The sequence below is a fragment of the Paroedura picta genome, chromosome 9 (genome assembly GCF_049243985.1).
Source record: "Paroedura picta isolate Pp20150507F chromosome 9, Ppicta_v3.0, whole genome shotgun sequence".
NCBI classification, from domain to species: domain Eukaryota; kingdom Metazoa; phylum Chordata; class Lepidosauria; order Squamata; family Gekkonidae; genus Paroedura; species Paroedura picta.
The window spans coordinates 33,898,279-33,918,242 of record NC_135377.1 but is presented as its reverse complement, the minus strand read 5'-3'; the positions used below and the strand labels follow the sequence as shown (position 1 = coordinate 33,918,242).

Genomic DNA, 19,964 nt, shown 5'->3' with positions numbered 1-19,964 from the left:
CTGCCCGGTCAGAACAGTTTTCTCAGTGCTGTGGCGAGCCCAAAGTCACCCAGCTGGTTGCATGTGGGGGAGCACAGAATCTGTTAGAATTTAAGGACCTATTATACTGGACTTTTATTATTTTTTTTCTGATGCTACTGACAGACTAACACGGCTACCCATCTTGATCTCTCTCAAAAGAATGCTGGTTAGAAAAATATATTTTTCCAAAGGGGACCTTTACTCATAAGAAATGTGACAAAGAACACCGATTTATTTTCCATTGTGAATTAGACCCTCTTTATATTAATGCAGTTCACAACACCGGATTTTAAGTCCACAGCAGTATTGTTGCCCTTTAACAATTATTGTCAGGATTATGCAAATTAATTTCAAAAGCTCAGTAGTGCTTCTAATTTAATATGCATTCTAATATGCCTGTGATCAATTATCATTAGCAAACAGAAAAAGCGCAATTTTTAATTTGCAGGAATAAAAGAGGGAATAATTGTTAGATATTGGTTTTATTATTTCCCTTTAAGATTTTTTAAAGGTAGTTTTGTTGTCTTTGAAAACATGTGTATATATTTATGTGCATATAAATGTGTGCTTTCTATGTGTGTGTTAGAAAAAGCTCTCTGTGTGTATAAATAAAGATACACAATCTCTGTGTATATCTATTCGAGTGAGAGGAACATTTACAAAACAGCAGAGGTGAAAATAACAGTGCCAAATTCAGAAGTGTTTTAAAAGTGTTGCATGGGTAGTGTGTGCTGATTTTCCTTGAGTTTTTAGATGACCACCACTATGTTTATAGTTGTAGAGTTGTACAGGCTTATTGATGTATAGAAAGTGTCATATATATATACTAGTAATTAATAGTATGTGTGTATGTATATATATATATATATATATATATATATATATATATATATATATATATATATATTAACAAAAGCCCGCGGTGCTGCGGGCGCCGCGGACTAAATAATCCAGTAAGGCGTTCTGGGGCGGGATGTGTCCGGGATGAGGAAGGGTCTGGACTGGACCCTTCCTCCGGACAGACAATCGGAGGGACCGCCTGCCGATTGGTCCCTCTGATTCCCAGCCCCAGCAACTGCGAGCTGCGCGCAATGCGGCTCGCAGTTGCTCCTTTGATCGTGGCCTGACGCGTCGGAGGCGCAAAGCGCCTCCGACGTGTCAGGCCGGCTGCAAGGGAGCCCCCGGCAGCCCCACAGAGTGCGGCTGCCGGGGGCTCCCTGCCCGGCGGCCTGAAGTGGCAAGAGGTGCGAAGCGCCTCTCGCCGCGTCAGGCCGCCGCCTGAGGGAGCCCCCAGCAGTCGCACGGAGCACGGCTGCCGGGGCTCCCTCCCCAGCGGCCTGACACGGCGAGAGGCGCAAAGCGCCTCTCGCCGCATCAGGCCGCCGCACGAAACAACGAAACACCGCCACCCAGGAGAGGCCCTGCCGCCCGAGGGAGCCCTCGCCGACAGCCCGCTTCCACGGAGCACCCACAAGAAGGTAAAGAAGGTAAGTACCTAGCGCCCGCTGTATTATCCATACAGCGGGCTTAATTACTAATATATATAAATTTAGTCCACCTGATTGTGTTCAAGATGGGTATATGATTCGTGACAACATTATATACAGTAAATTAAAAGCATTATTGATCTAAAACATTACATATCTGAATGCCCCCAACTAATCTCCCAGGCAGGGGGTTAGCATCAGTCCCGAACATAAGCCTGGTGGAATAGCTCCGTCTTACTGGCCCTTGGGAACTGATTGAGGTCCTGCAGGACCAAGATCTCCCTTGAGAGTGCATTCCACCAGGCTGGGACCAGGGCCAAAAAGGTTCCTCTGGAGGGAGGGATTAGGGCTGCCAACAGGCCTGAGAAAAATGTCCTGTCCCTTTAACAGTGGCATTAACAGTGGAAAGTGCAGCCAAAGCTTTTCATATCATAAACATAAATGTCACCAGGTAAATAACGTTAGTCTCTTGTTAAGGGTTTAGAATCCTTTTTTTTCTCCAGGTGATCCATTAAGGAACGTTTATTTGGTGCTGGTTTATCTGTTAGAGGCTGCATCAAGCAACAGAATTCCTTCAAAATGGATCCAAGGGAAGCCTCTATTGCAATGGTCCCCAACCCCCGGTCCGTGTACCGGGACCGGTACATGGATCATTCGTTACCGGGCCGCAGCTCCTCCTCATCCTCCTCCCTGGATGCTGCCTCAGGGGCTGCCCTGCCACTCTGCTGCCAGCTCACCTTTGGTGCTCGCCAGTGGCTGCCATGGCTGGGGCTCCCCCTCAGTGTGGCACTGCACAGCTGCTACTGGCAGCACCCTCCAGTGGGTGGCGGGACGTCAGGGGCGCTGGTGGGAAAGCAAGTGGAGCAGGAGCTCAGGCGGTGGTGATGTCCCTCGGCAAAAGACTCCCCCCCCCGGGCCTCAGTAAAATTGTCAAGCTTTGACTTGTCCCCGGTAAAAAAAAGTTGGGGACCACTGCTCTATTGGAAGAGCAAACCAGTGAAACATTCAAGAAACAACCACTGCCAGTTAGAAAGCCTATAACAGAATAGCTGTGAGAAAGAAAACCTGTAATGGATTCCCCCCCCCCCATGGAGAGTTTTTTTCTACTCTTGTTACAAGGGAAAGAATACTCTGCAGCCCCTACCTCCATCTCTCTTTTGCTGAGGAAGGAAATAATAATGTTCACCCCACTTCTTCAACGGGATAGAAACCCTATGGGCTTATCTGCATCGCAGCTCAGGAACAGGAAGAATCTGTTACATAGTCATTTGATAGTTGTGATGGTCATATAGGCTTGCTAACCCATCTTTTCGCTTATCCATGGCATCTGCTGTGCCAGATTATTGTAAATGCAGTACAATCAATATCAATAAAACCTGAGAGAGAGAGAGAGAGAGAGAGAGAGAGAGAGAGAGAGAGGAGGATCAGAGCAGACGAGACTTGAGAGATGCGGATGAATGGGAGAATTAGCGGGAACCTGGCAACCACGTCAAAGAGCTACTGGGACTCTGGCTAACTTACCACATTCACTTTTGATGTGGAAAAATCCTCCTGGAATTATTTTTACCTCTTCAGTTTTACTAATGAGCATTTATTAGGAAAATGTTCCCATGTGATGATGAGGCCTAAGATCTAGATTAAGAGAAAAGCATGAGAACTAGCCAGGCCCCAGCCCACCATCACACGGCAGCATCTTAATGAGAACAGCTTGGGCTGCTAACTGCCTCACCGTGACATGCGAAGCAGAACGACAAAGGGCCAAACTACACAATACATTTTTTAATGACTTGGGCCTGGGAAACCTGAATCTGACTCACTCATCCCAGAGCCACATGGCAGCTGAGGAAATGTCATTTTAAAAGCCTGCAGAAGCATGATACAGCCCAGCCCAGGAGTGTGGCATGGGAGGGAAGTGGGGATTCTCCCCCTCTCCCTCCACATCATTTACCTTTGGAACTTTGGAGCTGTATATAAAACATTCTGAGCACATGCCGCTCTCCAAGTTATACAAATTACTCCCCACTGGGGCCATTTTGGTTCAGGAAAATTATTGTTATTATTATTATTGTTATTATTGTTGTTATTATTTATATTTATTTCCCGCCACTCCCCGTAGGCTCGTGGCGGGTCACAATAGTCTTATCCCCATTAAAATACCCATTAAAAGACTTTAAAAACAAGCCCAACATGGCAGAAGCTCTCATTATCCCTGTCCCCTGCTATCAGAGCGGCAGGGAGGGTGGGGAGGAGATCTAACTTACTAGGTGCAGTAGGGAGCAGGAGTCCCTCCATGCTGCAATGCTAAACTCATCTGGGCTCCCTCAGGCTTTAAGAATGATGTTCCCCACAGGAGCTGGCATATCATATAGTTTGGCCTGGAGTTGAATTTAAGGGCTCAGAATTTAAGGGCTTAACTGGGCTTAGAAGGATAGCCACAGTCTCATGCTCAAAGACGCTCAGATGATGTGATACCTGTCAATTGTCAGTACCCTTTAAATTAGCCAACACATTTGCTTTGATCTATCATTTTCATTTGTCTGTTCTGCATTCTGATCTGTGGAAATAAAGTTCTTGGTGTTTAGTAGAGAAGATGTCCTTCACAAATTGTGCAAAAGACCCCTGAACACTGATTTGAAAAGCCCAAATGCCAGGAGGTTAGGCACTACAGAAAGGAGAGAGAGAAGCTCTTCCTCACCCCACACTGTAGTCCTGTTCATGACTGGGTTTCTGCTCTTTTTATGAATGAAAGAATTTCATTCCTTAAATGGGAGAAGCATCCCCACTTGGGAGATGCTGTCACATCTAGATGAGCCCTAGGAGGTTTCTGCTAGTAGGATTTTCATTTGAGGTCATCATTTGATGTCATCTAGCTTGGAAGACCCATGTGAGATGAAGTGAATAAAGGAAGCCAGGGCCCTTGGCTTGCAAGACCCGAGCAAGGCTGTTAATGGTAGATTATTTTGGAGACCATTAATTTGTAGGGTCACCATAATTTGAGAGCGACTTGAGGGCGCTTAATGCACACACACACACACACACACACACACACACAGAGTTTCTACAAGCAAAGGATGGAGAAGGGGAGCAAGATGTCATTGGTGTTCTCTAAAATTATGTGAAAACATTTTTATTCTAATGCTGCCACTATATTTTATTTATTTTCAACCTTTAATCATATTTTCCTGCCTCCTGCTATTGAAATACAGCTATTTTCTAGCTGGACTTAATTTTTGTCATGTTTTGCCTATTCTGGGATTTCTGGTTTGGAAAAACCTTGGGCTGCTATTGTCACATTTGCACAACATTTCAACTACCTGTCAAAAACAGCATGTCCCAGAAAATAATGAGTTTTCAAAGTAAAGATAAAAGAAGCCCAACTACCTCTTTTTTCTTTGGTTATCACAGATTCCAAATAGCAGACCTTGAAATGTACCTAAAGCCGTAACTGGGTTTAACATAGCTTTTTTTGGCAGATTAATTTCAGAAGTGTAGAATTAATGGTTTGTGGATCACAACCTATATTTGTAAGACAGTAACCTGTCACACTCAGGAGCAGTGTGGGGGAGGGGAAATGCAGTCTCCAGCTGCCTGGTAATTTCTCTTGCTAAATATCATGTATAGGAAACAAGAGTATAGATAAAACCATTAATGTATAACTGATTCTGAATGCAAAACTCCTGAAAAGGCTGCAAACATTAAAAACTGACCTTTAACATTTGTTCAGTCCTCCATAAGAACAAGCTAGACACATAACCTCCAGGCCATAACCTAATACTGAATAAACTCAATGGCCATCCCATTCAAATGACTGGTTTAAGCTCACTAGTTATGTAGACCTCCCTGTTCCCTTTGGAGCATCTTTGCCAGAAAAATTATATTGGTCTTTAAGGTGCCAAAAGACTCCTATGTATTTTTGCAGTAATTGCCTAACATGGCTACCTCTCAGAAATTTTTACTACGGAAAGCACACTAAGAGGTAACCTTTAGTTTCTTCTAATGCACAGCCAAATTTGAATTTGACTTAGATGTTCAACGCTTGTTCCGTGAATCACAAATACCCTGGCAGGACTAGCTGCTGTCTTTTCCGATTGCTTTGTTGCCCATCAGTTATATTTGTAATGGTTTAACGTTGAGATAAAGGGTATTTTAAGCCACTTCGGTCTTCTTTTGAAAAGCTGCCTTGGCTGATCCACTCACTTTGTCCTTCCTTCATCTTAAGCTTGTCAGCCACATCTCCCTATGGCCACTGGTACATGAGTTGCCTTTTGTAGTGTAGAGACCTGGCAGGCTGAACTGGAAGAAGCTAATTTTACTGGGCTGATGTCAAAAAAAGGGATGAAAATGTTCAGTTGTGGCTGAGGTGTTATTGAATATTTGAAAGTGACTTTGGGAATGAAGGGAAAGAAAGGCACGGTTTCTCCTTACAGAATTGTCCCTAGATGACCCAGCAGATTTTCACATGGAAATCTGATCAACGGTTAATACAGCTTGAAACAGCTTTAGCTTCTGCTGGGTGCTCCCTGCTGCTAACACTGTTCAATAGCAGGGGGCACAGTCAACGACAGCTCGGCCCCCGAGGGACAATGCTCAATGCCAGGAGCTATAGATTAACAATAAGTAATACAGAGGATCAGCTTAGTAAAAACTAAAAAGGGAGAGGGTTCCCCACAGCATGTTAAAATGCTTATGATCTTGTAGGATCTCATAGATAAAGAATATTTTCTGAAACAACAACCAATTACTTTGTGCTGTGAGATCCAAGTGGAAGGTATTCCATTCAAAACTCACTGACTTCTACATAGAATTACACTGCCAGATATGATTTGAGTCCAATGGCACCTTTAAGACTAACAACGATTTATTCAAGGCATGAGCTTTCATGTGCAGGCACACTTCATCAGACATGGTAAGTGGGGAGAGCAGATCCATTTTCTAGTCTTTGTGATTCACTCTTTACAGCCCTCCTGTCCCTGGAATACCATGCATGGATTTCATTGCAGCCGATGAAGCAATGCTGTAGAATAGAGGGACGTGCCCACAATAAAAAATTTCCCCAGAGTCTTGAGGATGTAATTAATCATTATAAAGAAAAAAACAAGGAATGCTATTTGATACTCATCGGAGAATTTGCTTTGGTTCCATCCTCTAGAAACAGAACCCTCAAAAAGAAATGGTGACTGGAAGATTGTATCCCAATGAAATAGGCTACTACTTTCTTGAGACTCTTAAGCAGGGGCATGTTGGCAGGGGCTTGTGGGAATTGTAGTCCGTGGACTTCTGGAGGGCCGCAGTTTGACTACCCCTGCTCTTAAGGATAAGTAGGTACAAAAGTTTGATTTTTAAAATATATATAATTAATTCACACATAAAAGGAAACTGTTCTATCATTAAAATGTGGATGTCTGGGACTATGCGCACACAAAATTACAAGAATATATATATATATATATATATATATATATATATATATATATATATATATATATATATATATATATATATATATATATATATATATATAATAAGAAATAATTATAAAATGTGGGAAACAATTTAATAATTTTCAGCATAGTTAGCCAAATATGATGGTTCAACTTCCTGGAACATCATATGAATTTGTCAGTGCAGCTGTTTCAAAATGGGCTACATTTCTAACATATGCTTCAAGCAATTTATTCAGTTTTGACTGGAGCTGGATAGATATAGGTTTGTTTTTTCAGAAGCAGCTTTTCTTCTCCCTAATCCTTTAAATTTAGCTGCTGATTTATCAAGTGTACTGTCTGTGCTGTGTAGTGTGACCTCAGTTGCTCTGCATATGCTGTCAAAATTCAGAGAACATAGCTGAGACTATTCATCAGTCCTGCCTACACATTTTACCAAAATATTACACCACAATGTATTTTATTTAGGAATCAAATATATCAACCTGATGGTAAACAGCATGCACACAAGTTACTTGTAATTTTATCTCGGAAATTCAGTAACATTTCAACACATATGTGGTCTAAAGCAAAGGTCAGTGAAAATCTCTTGAAAAGGGTTGTCTTCACTGCAGGAATTAGAAGGCACAGTGTGCTATGATTTGCATAGATGATTCCATAAACACAACATGGGAAGACAGCCTAATCCATAGTCTATATCAATCAATCAATTTCACAGTCTATATCATATCAATTTCATGCAACCTCTGATATTTCCCCATCTGCAGCCCTCACCTCTGATGACTCCCTTAAATGGCTGAAATTTCAGAAGTTTATTTTTTGAATTGCATCTTGAAAATGAGAGAAATAATCTTTCCTCACCAACAGACCTATTGTTTTGAATCAGTTGCGGTCTCTAATCCAATACAGGTGTATCAAAGTGATCAGAACCATACATAAGAAGACCAGATGCTCTCTAGAGATAAACATGCCTACCTGCACAAGGCACATTTGTATTCAGACTGTGCAATGTAGTCAGGTAATGTATTCGGTGCATCCAAATGTACCTCTGCATCTGATTCACAACAGTTTTGCACGTACGTGTCTGGTTCCTGATCCATTAACAGGAGCAGCACATGCAAACATTATTGTTGCATGCAGCCAGGCACTCTGGCAAAGCCCTTCTATTCATAGTACGTAATCCAGCCAAGGCATCTATGCACAAATCTGTTTTTATGCATAAATGTTGCTGGAATGAGGTAGTTATCCCTAGACCTTACTTCACATTCTAATAACAATAATGACAGGAAATAATCAACATAGATTCACTACTGGGATGATTATATAACCAATTGTGACTATTAACTATAATGAGCTATGATGTATATGTGGAAGTACCACCTTTTTTCTGTACAATCATGAATATTAGATGTATTGTGGGACCCTATAGTTACTGTACAATCCTGAGCCGGCTTATGCTCTTCTAAGACCACTGAAGACACTGGGTTCATGAAGGCAAAACTCTGCTTAATATTGCACTGTTGGGTATAGAGTTTTTTTCTCTTTTCCTTTTTGCAGAGGATCATATCACAAGATTTATTTTAGAATCCCATATTTGCATAGTTTTGTTTTGGGTTATTTGTTGTTTTTTTGCAGAGGCAGCATACACATCAGATACATGGTAGAAATAAATACATCTCTAAAGGAGCGTATGGATTTAACCATGGGCAGATCAATGACTGCCAGATCAATTCAGCAATCATGTCTGCTGCTGAGTATTGAATTACAGCTTCACAGATTATTTTATGCCCATACATGTAATGTGTGTGGGCAAAACAAAAAAATAAAACAAAATGTGGCTCTGCCCTGGTTCTCTTTGCAATTCAGAATGAATCAAGCCATTCCAAACTTTCCTCTGCCCAACTCTTTCTAGTACTGTCTTTTCCCTCATTCATGGATGTCACAGTTTTGAGGTGCTTCCCACAGTCAGGAAGGCATTCAGATCGGTCCTAAAGACTGACACAAATCATTCCTACTAGCACATTTGTTATGCATATTTGTAATTGCTCCAAATACTTTATCGGGGAATATTTATTATTTATTTATTTATTATTGTATTTATATACCGCCCTTCCTGAGGGCTCAGGGCAGTACTTATTACAAGTGCATGAAGCATTATCCTTTCTTGTAATGGTAGCATACTGGAGGAAATTAAACATTTTAAGACTTTGGCCCCACTGAAGGAAAAGAACACAGTGATGAGTTGTATAGTGGCACACAACTGAATTTTTTAAAGTAAAATCTTCCAGCTAACTTATAATGCCAGAACATTCACACTTCTCCATACCAGAGAAGCCACACAAAAAAATCAGTCACTACCAACAAAATACTGGCTATTGACAAATTCAATTTTTTCCCCATTACGGACCCAAAGAGACTTAAAGAATGTACAAAATAAAAAAATACACTTAGGACTACCGGAAACACACTAGGGGTTCCTACCAAAGACCCCTGTTTCTGGCTATACCCCATGCTAGGGATGTCAGCCTCCAGGTGGAGCCTGGGGATCCATAGCAGTTCATATCCAGACTGCGGAGATCAATTACCCTGGAAGAAATGGATGCTTTGGAGGAGGGACTCTACAGCACTGTACTCACTGAGGTCCTTGCCCTCCTCAAACTCCACCCCAAAATCCCCAGGAGATTCCCACTCTGGAGCTGACAAACCCAGCCCCCTGATGGTGTCCAAATGGAGGACCCTAGCCTAGGCTAACTATTTGAGACAGAACAACAAAGTTTGAGCCAACTGGCACTTTGAGGATCAACAAACTTTAGTGTGTACACCACCTTTTAAGCAAAAGGGGAAATATTCAGAATGGAAACATCCAGACACTGCTTGATTTTATTTGGATTAATTATATACAAACATGATACAGCAGCTAGGGATGAATGAATATATCCTGTCTCATTTTGTTTTTGCCATTGTGGTTTTCATCCATTCTTGTTGCAGTGTTCCTATGGTTTTCCCCCTACTTCTTATACCATTTACGCGCAATTAATGCCCCTCCAGATGGGCAAGGAGGGTCTTTTGCTTATTCTCATTAGGCATCAAAACATTAATCAGGGCCTCTGAATCTGATAGTGCCATCCAAATCATATAGCCTTTAAAATCCATTAAATCAACGGGCTTAGAGAGGTAGAGGTCTGCTTAGGGTGGTACTATAAATCTCATTCCATCTGTAAGTAGAGTTTGCTCGCAAATTTCTTTACCCTTTTGTTGAGATGTTCAGATCCTAGAAACTGTGTCAACTCACATAGGAATTAAGTTATATGTATACCTGGAGAAGGGGAGGCTGAGTCCACCTCACTTCCATATTATCCCACTTTGAGGGAGTGTTCAATTTATTTCCAAGAGCTAAAAATATGATCCTGGGGTTGGAAATGCTTTTTATTTGATCAGTTTTAGAGATTAGATCTTTTTTCCCCCTTTTTTTCTTCTTTTTTGTCTCCTGTCCAGGCCTCTTTCTCCCTTTTATTTTCTTTTTTAACAATTATGAGCAATCTCTTCAGGGGATTTTTATATGTCAGTTCTATACTTCCCCATGTTAAATGAAGTGAAGCAACTGGGACCTCAGGCTTCTAACTGCATCACTAAGCAAGGACTGAGTAATTTCTTTTTCCAAAAACCCTAGACAGTTAAAAAAAATACTGTGCCACCATAACTTAGAGCTTGTGATAAGGAATGTATTTTGTCTTTTGAATTCAAAGTGGGCTATTCTTATAATAAAACACAACCTACTGAGTAGGGTTTAGATTTAAACATAAAGAAATAAACATATCAAGAGGGAGACACAACTAATGGATTAATGCACTTCTTCTGTTTTGTCCTTCATTATCTCTGTAGGCACTGGGCTACAATAGAATTGACTCTTGAATTAGTAACAGGGCAAAATAAGACAGCGCAGCTAAGGTAACTATTAGTTTTCCAGAAGCCATAGGCACAGACTTGATCATAACAACATAGGACAGCATTCTGTTTATGTAATGCCTGTGAGAAAGAGAAAAGCTTTCTACTTCAGAATGATAGTTGAATATGCCTCTGCACTTCAGGTCTTTTCCTGCAGGTTGTTATGCTGATACTGGATTAAATAATTCCAAGAAATTTTTTAAAATCCCTGGCCAATTCAATATCTCACTGACATGCAAATAGTAAAAAAATGATTTGAAATAGAAGTTTTTTTCATTACATGCAGAAACTAATTTTACAATTCTGAAATACAGAGAAAATGACAGTATCCAAAATGCAAAGATTAATTAACCAAATTCTTTTTGATTTCATCAGTTCCTCTTTGGTTCTCATCTATTTTGGAGATATCATCTAATTGTCCGTAGACAAAATCTTCTCTTACAAATCACAGTAAAATTGAATTTTGTGGTTTCAAACTATATTGTGAACAGATTCAGAAGTCTGGGTAAATATGTGATCATGATCAACCCAAAAACCAGGGGCTAGATCTGAATTAATAAAACAATGTGGAAAGCTTCCTAGACTAGAATCGTATTAATGTTCTTCAAGCTGTTAACTTGGCATCAGAATACAAAATTGACTTGCAGGATCAGACCTCAGAATTAGTAGTTGCTTTGGAAGACAAGTAACATTAATAGGGACAGTCTACAGCTCCCCCTGGCTACTTACTTCTATCCATCTTGCCTATGGTAAGTTGTGACGAACATCAGAGCAAGGAGGAAAAAATTATCTGAGAAATGGATCACAATAACTCTTCTCACTCTCCAGGCTGTGTAAGAGCTGGAGATTCCTTCCTGCACCTAAGTTAACATTGAGGTCCTAGGTGAACAATTCTAAGCAGATCTAAGTGGAAGTAAATCTAATTTTATTCAGTGAGCTTAATCTCAAGAAAGTGTGGGCTGCAGCTAATTCACACATTTTCAGTAAACTTTCACCTATCTATTTCATCAAAACATCTTACATAGTTCTTTCTTCCCCATTTTATCCACATAAGAACTTTGTGAAGTGGGTACATTGACTTGTCCAAAGTATCCAGTGAGCTCCATTGCAATGGTGGGATTTGAATGTGGGACTCCACATCAATTCCTGGTTGGGAAATACATGGAGATTTTAAGGGTGGGGTCTGGGGAGGGTGAAGTTTGGGGAGAGGAGGTGGTATAATGCCATAGAGTCTGTCCTCCAGGGCAGCCATTTTCTCCAGAGGAACTGATCTCTGCAGTTGTGAGAAGAGTTGTGATTCCAATAGATCTGCAGACCCCACTTGGAGTTGGCAAACCTAATATACCATTTTAATTCATTTTGAAACTAGAGGAAAAGGAATTTACTGGGAACCTAACTGATCATGAAGACCTGATTAAGTTCCAAGCCCTTCAACTGCCATTTAGTGGAATCAAAAACCAACATGACAAGTTCTCTGTCCCTTCAGAAAAAATATTTTTCAACTACCACAGGTAAGATAAACTGCACTGCTATAGACAGCCTAGTTTCACACTCTATTAATAAAGCTTCAGGCTAATGCAAATATGGATATGTAAACATTTTTATAATAGTAAGAATGATCAAATGAGAATGATAAAAAATAAAGATTCCTAGGAAGACATATGACTTTAATGTGCTTTTTTTGTAATTACAAAAGATCTATCACTAAAGCTCACATTTTTTCCTTCCTAGAGAAAGAAATCAGTGATGTGATAATAAAGCCTGACCTCATTATGTAAGCAAGTCACAGACAAGATGCACTCAATTTATCATAAACATCCAGAGGGCAAAGAAGGAAAGGGCAAGTTATACTGGAATTGCCTGGCCTTTATTTTTGTAGATACATTTTTCTTCCTGTAGAAATATGTTTTTTAATAATATTTGAAGCGGGGAGAACTAAAAGTGGTTTCAGCTAAAATCTCTTAGGCTTATCAGGTCTCCTGAATTGGGGAACCTGATCATTTTTGCCACCATGTTTTAGTCTTGAAAATTTGTCAACTGGACTATTGTTTTCCATCTCAATCAGTCTTGAGGTTCCATCAATTATCATCAGCTGTGCAGAATCAGTATATGTAGAGGGAAGACCCTAAAACTCATCATGCATTGATACATTTAATGTATTACCTTTGATGAAGTCACTGCACTCTGTGACATGCCAAAAGCCTGTATGTCCTGTTGGACTCCTTGCTTGAATTGTAGTCTAGTAAGAGCCACAGGCAGGGGGATGCGGAGTCAATTTTCCACTTTTTGGAGCATTCCCAGGAAGCCCATTCCGGCCCATTTTCCATCAACTGCAATGGTTGCCAGTTGAATTCCAGATCAGACTAAAGGTTCTTGTACCCAGTGTACCTGAGGGATCGCCTCCCTGCCTACGCCCCCAAAAGAGCCCTGCGCTCCACCGCTACCAACCAGCTAAGGGTCCCTGGCCCTAAAGAAGTTCGTCTGGTCTCGACCAGGGCCAGAGCATTCTCTGTTCTGGCCCCCACCTGGTGGAACGAGCTCCCGGAGGAGATCAGGGCCCTGATGGAGCTTAAACAGTTCCGCAGAGCCTGCAAGGAGAAGCTTTTCCGCCAGGCATTTGGTTGAGACCAGACATAACCAACAGCGACCAAAGGGCTCCCCCCTGCCCCCTCTCAGAACACCACCTGTATACTCTGGACTTGTTTGTATTGTTGCACTGTTGTATTGTTTATTGGTTATACTACTATACTGTTATATGTTTACAATTATCAGTTATTATTGTACGGTTATTCAAATGTTTTATAGACTGTTCCATGTATTGTTCTTATGTTCTTATGTAAACCACCCTGAGCCCCTGGGAGGCCAGTAAATAAATAAATGAATGAATGAATGAATGAATGAATAAAAGAAATAAGCTGGTACTTATCCTACTGAGGGTTAGCATTGTAACGCAATCATGTTCAAAAGAGAAAAAAATATGGAGAGGAGGGGGAGGGCAGGAGCAGATGCAGACTATTGATCAGAGTTGATATGTCATCATTACAGTGGGAAATGGAGAAAGAAGCCAAACTGACACCTGAACTTCCTCATTGGGTAAACACGAATTCCTTCTCAGGGGAGGGGGATGAATCTGTTTTTAACAGCATTCTCAAACCACATAGCAAACAAGGAGTGAATTCATATCTGAATAATGAGATTTCAGTGTGAAATGCTTGTGATTCCGTGGAACATTAAACCATCCACTGAGCCATTTTTAGCCGAGGTTGGAAACAGTCTCAGGGTCAAATATGACATCCAAATGAAGGACATCAAGAATAAACAAATTCCTTATTAATAGCAAATCAAGAGACATTTGAACCCCATGACAGGAAGAGGAGGGGCATGATTATGATTTCACTCATGAAATTATGGACAACATACCCATAGGTAGAGGCTTAAGCACAAGCTTGTCCATTGGGTTTTCATGGCAAAGATACTGGAGTGGTTTGCCATTTCCTTCTCCAGTGGACTCCGGGGAATGGTAGAGGACAGGAAGGCATGGAGGATCATTGTCGATGGGGTCGCGATGAGTCGGACATGACTTCGCACCTAACAACAACAACAAAAGCACAAGCTAAGGATGTATAGCTTAGTGAGGAGCAAGTCAAGAGTCAGAGCCATGGAAGAAAACTGAACAGCCTCACTTGTAGTTCCTTTCAGCAAGTGTACTAAGTGAGGAAGGAGACTCTTTACATATACTAACTAGTTCCAGCTTTGTTTTGTTTTTCAAAATGCACTCTCCCCTCAAAGGTAGCTTTATGTCTACAGTTTCATAGCCCACTTGAAGGTCCTGATCGACAGGCTGAAGACCACTGGTGTACAACATGCTTAATTCACAGCACAATCTCCTGGCCACAAATGTTTTCTGTTCTATGCTTAATATATAAACTATGACCTTATTCCTAAAGAGTTCCTTCTGTGTCCAGCATGAATTTCTATATGCCCACATGGGGAAAATGAGATGAGGGAAATAGAAAGACTACTGCCTCAGCATATAATTGCCTTCTAATGGGCACTGTTGACAACTGCATACATTAATACTGTAGCAAAACTGTTCTACATCTCTTAGCATTACTGCTTTCATTATTCTTAAAGGACACTACTAAATAGTTGCACAGTCTACAGTCCCCTTCAATTGTAAATGGATTTTGTATGCCTCAACCAAATGTAATAGTGCAGGGAGGTTAAAGAGAAGTTTATAGGTTGCAGGACTTCATCTTCTGGGCTCCCAAGAGAAAGGAATGGTATAAAATAAGCAGAAGAGTCGTTCGTTCTGAGTGGCAGGCGGAAATGGCATCCCACAGCCCCTGTCACTCACCTCAGTAGAAATGGCATTGATAATCAAGGCCACAAATACTGCAAATATGAGAAGGGTCAAGCAGCAATAGGAGCTGAGAAAGGAAGAATCCATAAGTAGGATTTTGATCCCTTCAAGTGCCCGCGTTAAACTCAAAGACCTACAGGATTTCTTCATCTGAAAAAATTAATCTCCACCCCTTTTAACTTGCATAAAATGCAAGGAACGCTAAACTGCAGGGTTTAAAAACTACAACTCAAATTGAACAACATAGCAGTCCTTTGCTACACAGCCTAATGGAAGCCTGCCCAGCCTGTTTTTCAGAACTTGTGTACCACAAAGCAACCAGTGGCAACACTTCAGTTCTGAAACCCAATGAAGATCAAACTTTGTTGCCAGTGCACTGGTGAAAATGTTCCATGTCCTCAGTTGGGCTGAGGACCCTGCTGAACATGGTAGTTTTAATTTGAAAGTCCTTGGGAGCCTGGCTGGATGGTCAGATCGTCATCAGAGACCCTTGTTTTTGATGTACCCACATTCAATTTGGATAATTTGGATGAGATGGATAGTCACTAGAGATGGTGCTTTGTCAATCATCAGGAGGCATGCACACAGGGGAAAAAATTGGACTGTTTTGAATTTGGCCAGAATCAATTTGGCTGGGTCCAAAGCACCCTGAATATCCCTTCACTGGGTTGGATTTGTCTGAATTCCAAATGGTCTGCATTTATTTCTGTGCACATGCCCCCCCCCCCCCGGTAGCAGAGAACGTCTCCATTTAAAGGGCTCACTAATCATGACAGATCAGATGCTTGGCATCCCCCCCCCAAAAAAATTCTTCCTTTAAACTGACTGAATTGTGGCTGAACTGCGATTCTTATACCACTGATTAAAGTACTGGGGTGAGTTGGCTCAGATAGAGCCCAAAAGTACCTAAATCAGGATTGATTTTGGTACTTTTAGGCTTATCCACTCGAATGACCCATCCTTAGTCACCAGTGGCACACTCTACTGTGGAACCTTCTTCTTCAGGGACACCTGAATAAAGCCTCTTCCCCCTTATTTCCACATACAAAGCAAGCACCTTTCTTTTTAGGAATACCTTTAGGGGACAATTCCTGCTAGTATGCTTAATATTGTTAGAAAACCTTTAGCTCATTTTTTAATCTAGTTTTGCCATTTGGTGGTTGACTGTTTTGGTTTTTATAGTTTTATTAAAATGATCTCTTCTTACATTTTACTATGCCTGAACCTCTTATTTCTCACTATAAGCAGAAAAGTGTCACAAACCCATCTAAATGAACGAATATTTAAATAAATCAATGACAGAACAATATGCTCATGAAATGACAGAATTCATGATGTTTCTCCATATATAACTCCAGCCTGCTAGGGACATATAGTAAAGGAAACCATATTAACATCTGCTCACAAGATCATATTGCTTGTGCTCTTTGTTAAATGAGTCAAAACTCTTGCTACCTTTATTTTGAAAAAGTCCTTTTACATGGAGCGTAAAACAAAGTCTATTTTAAGAAGATTAACTGACAATTTAATGGATTGCACCAAAGATTGTTTTAATTTGCAAATAATCTCTTCAATGTAACCTAATCTCTAAAGCAACATGCAAAATATTCTAGGCCTGCAAATAATGAGCTATTGATTCTTTTGTTATGAGATCATTCTGCTGGGTGGCAAAATACCTTTAGGCCATAGTGTATTACATGAAGAAATTATGGTACCTGGTGCTGACAGTGAAGAAATGACAGCAAAAAAATTCTCATTAAAATCCATAATGGGGGGGGGGTGGAATGAAACTAAATCCCCAGCCTTCTCTTCCCCTCTCACCAAACCATCACCTTACTCTTATCTGATGTGAAGCAGTCCAAAAAGATCACACCATGAACTATTTTAAAGCATGTTGACTTGCAGTAGGGCATTTTGGGCTCAAGGAAGACACACACACATTTCCATTGGCTTAAACAAGGCCACAGCTTTATTATTACTCCCCAGGAGTGTTGGCACAGCATGAGAGATGGAGTATGACTTGCAGTCAGAGGACCACAAGAACCTGGGGGCAGCAGCAACTTGGAGCCCATCCAGATCCACGCTGGGAACACAGGTCTCCCTGGGATCCCGCCCATGGGAAGGGCCAGTGGTGCCCTGGGGCCCACCCAGTTCCTCCGCTGGGAATGCAGGTCCCCTTGCCGCTGGATTCCCACCATAGAGAAGTGTCCACCTGGGGTGCCAAGGGGAAGCGCACACTTCCCATGGACCCACCCCAGGCCACCCGGCACTGTAAGCCCTGGGATGTCAAGGAGAGGCGTCCACCTTCTTCTTGGTCCCACCCCAGGCTACCTGGCACTGCGAGCCCCAAGCCTTCTGAGCCGGGCTGGTCCTGCTCACAGACCTGCCTCCTTGTATGGAGGTCCCCAAACGGGGAAGTCTGATGCGCAGACCGAACTCCCCCCAAACAGGCTCCATCCCATGCCAAAACTGCCAGCTGTGACAAAATGCAAGATATAGACATCCAATGGCCATACAGTAATAAGCTCAATAGCCCACACATCAGGTTAGGTGGGAGGGAAGCTGCTCGGACGGTGATCCTGGATCAAGAGGCAGGGCTCCTGCACATGGCGCCTTTTAAGGAGACACAAGCCCATGCCCAGGGGCCAACGCTGCGGGCATGACACTCTTGCACAGTGCCCACCCTTCCTGCCACCATACGACCTCCCCATCCGTGTGTCTTCTTGCTGCCTGCTCCTACGCTGCGTCAATGGTGGCTGCTGCTAAGTCTTTGCCGCTTTTTAATAGGAAAACAAAAATGCCTAGAGACAAAATGTTGATGAGCAAACAGCATTTCTCTGGGATTAGAGCTTGAAGACTCAACAAAGGATTTGTGTTAGTTGCATAGTAGCCAATAGGACAATTGGCATTACCCAGACAAGATGAAACACTGGAGACCTGGTGAATGGATCCTCCCAGTCCTTTTATTGATACAGCACTCAGTTGGTATGGTTACCCAAATGAGGCTAATAATTTTGTGCCACCATGCTTCCAGTGCAGGTTATTATGACAGATCAGTATGAGAGCCAGCTTGGGGTACTGGTTAGGAGTGCGGACTCCTAATCTGGCAAGCTGGGCTTGATTCCCTACTCCCCCACGTGCAACCAGCTGGGTGACCTTGGGCTTGCTGCAGCACTGATGAAACTGTTCTGACCGAGCAGTGATATCATGGCTCCCTCAGCTTCACCTACCTCACAGGGTGTCTGTTGTGGGGAAGGAAAGGGAAAGCTATTGTAAGCCGCTTTGAGATTCCTTCGGGTTGAGAAAAGTGGCATATAAGAACCAACTCTTCTTCTTCTTCTTCTTCTTCTTCTTCATTCTATTAGTTATTCTTTTCGACTTCTTATGTAGCACAGAACGTTCAGTGTATACCATCAAACTGTGGTCTGCACTCCCTCTCTAAGTCAGGATCCTAACTCAGATCTTAACCATGGCTTTGGGTCTGGGCAGGTTTTTTCCACTGAATCTTATCCAGTTCTCCTTGTTACCACAGGCCCTGTCCCACATGGGTTTTGTACATTTATTATTTTTAAAATGTATATGCTGCCTCTCCATGTCTGCCTGATGCAGTTCACAACAACAAAACAGAACCAAACAAAGTAAAAATAGAAACAAGGACAAAAACCATCAATAAAACAACCCATCAGTAAATATTATGCCAATAAATACAACCAATAAAAACAATCCAGTAAATAAAGCTGAAGAGCTTAAAGTAGTATGGATAAATCAGTCCTCAGTCCAAGAGCAAATTATAAAATAAAATATCAAACTGCTTAGTGAAAAGCCCAGATAAAGAGAAATAGTTTGATCTGGAGCCTAAAGAAGACAGTGGTAGTCACCAAAAGCCTAGAATGGGGAGGACATTTCAAAGGTGAGGTGACACCACCAAAAAAGCCCTGTCTTGATTGCTGTCCACCATACCTCTGTAGACGGGAGTTCAGGGTTAAGATGATCACAACTGGTGGGTCAGACAATATGAGAGGAGGTAATCCTTTAGGTGCTATGGCCCCAAACCATTTAGGGCATTATGGAAAAGTCTGAATTCTGCCCAGAAACAAATGGGCACCCAGTGTAAATCTTTAGATATAAGGGCGATAGGAGTTCTATGTGCTGCCCCTAATCATAGCCTGGCTGCTACATTCTAGAATTCTGAAGTGCTTTCAAAGCACCCCCCACCCCCCTCTGTGTAGATAAAATTATTTAATCTGATTTGGATGTGAACAGATCCTGTGATCTCCAGTATAGCCTTTTTTGGTGGTCAAAGAGAATCCCTGCTTTCTTTTCTTTTTCATCAGCAAAACTCCTGGCTACAGCCAACCCATGAAGACACTTCCCCATTTGCCTGCTATAGTAAGCTATATGCTGTGCTAATTCAGATGTCGTCAGCTGTCTCTGAGAGCACAAAGGGAGGGAGGAACAATCAGAGGGGGAAAAGATTCATAGGGCTTTTTTGTGTAGCAACAAACCACAATGTTGTTGTTATACCACAATGTTATACCACTATGGGTTAGCTCCTGTTTTTCTTCTCTGCCTGGTGCTTCCTTGCTTTCTAAAGAGACTTATGCACATTGCAACATATTACCACCCAAGCATGGTTTGCTAAGCAGAAAGTGGCACACATGCAAAACAGCCTTCAGTCAAGGAGCATTAAGGCCACAGAGCCACACA

The 19,964-nt window shown here is 41.8% G+C and overlaps 1 long non-coding RNA gene across 1 annotated transcript in view; it reads right to left on the bottom strand.

Moving 5' to 3' along the window:
- Window positions 1-14,320: 14,320 nt before the first annotated feature.
- LOC143844732 (uncharacterized) overlaps window positions 14,321-19,964 on the bottom strand; it is a 109,523-nt gene continuing 103,879 nt past the window's right edge. The window contains exon 3 of the long non-coding RNA XR_013234124.1: window positions 14,321-14,482. This is a non-coding gene — a long non-coding RNA (uncharacterized LOC143844732). The remainder of the gene's footprint in view (window positions 14,483-19,964) is intronic.